Source organism: Acyrthosiphon pisum, chromosome A1 (assembly GCF_005508785.2).
Source record: "Acyrthosiphon pisum isolate AL4f chromosome A1, pea_aphid_22Mar2018_4r6ur, whole genome shotgun sequence".
NCBI lineage: Eukaryota > Metazoa > Arthropoda > Insecta > Hemiptera > Aphididae > Acyrthosiphon > Acyrthosiphon pisum.
This window is the reverse complement of record NC_042494.1, coordinates 5060559-5061757: the sequence shown is the minus strand read 5'-3', so window position 1 is coordinate 5061757 and position 1199 is coordinate 5060559.

The window sequence follows — 1199 nt, the reverse complement described above, 5'->3', positions numbered from 1 at the left end:
TGGGCTTAACCCTTGACCGTAGACTAACATGGGCCCAACATACACGTGTTAAAAGACTCCAATTAAATCTCCGACTTCGTATGCTTAAATCTTTACTAGTCAATAACAAACACACCAACCTTAATATAAAACTACTAATGTATAAATCCCTCATTAAACCCATTTGGACCTACGGTATCCAACTGTGGGGAAATGCAAAAAAATCAAATACAAATCGTATTCAGACCTTTCAAAATATAACATTAAGAAAATTAACAAACTCCCCCCCGTATGTTTCCAATCATACTCTCCACACAGACCTAAAAATTAAAACTATTAAAGAAGAAGCTACTATTTATTATAAAAGATTTCATAAAAGGCTTGCAACTCACTCAAATCCTTTAGTCAAAACACTCTCATCAAATGTTATTCCGGGAAATCCTCCTAGGCGATTAAAACGCAACTGGTGCAGAGATATGCTGACTTAATTTCATAATTTAAAAAAAAAAAAAAAAAAAAAAAAAAAAAAAGAGCAATCAATAAACATGATGTATCTATGAGAAAACTTAATGTATAACTTCAATTTATAAGTGTCATCAATGGGTGGCTGCTTTTATCAAGATATTCATGTATTTTGTTTTTATATTTTAGCTAATACTCTTATTGTACCCACGAGGTACAGATTGTGTATGTAATAATAATAAAGAAAAAAAAAAAAAAAAAAAATATTAATTTATGAACTTATTTATGGTACTTCAAATGCATGTTGTCAGAAAAATAACATTACAATGATGATAAAATTTTTTTTTTTTAAATGTTTCGTTGAGCTTTCGTTAAAAATTTCAAGGGAATTTTAATACAATATATTAAGGGTCAAAATATATGCAATGAGATCGGATAAAATTAAAAATTTTAAAATATGTATATACGCGTTCAATGAATAAAATGTAGTATTTGTGTGCAGATTGCATATCAGACGATCGGACAAACTCATTAAAGAAGCTTCGTTGCACAAATTAGAAGAGTATATTGTAACGGGACGAACGGAGTGCCCATTTAGGTGGCGCACTCTCGTGGCCCGTTCCCACACCTCAGTGCCCAATACTACCGCGCGCTCTTACGCCGCCTGCAAATACAAAAACACAAGCGAACGCACACGGACAACTGCGCGCTGTTACCGCAGATAGCGCTCCCCGCACACTACCTTTTCCGGACGCCTG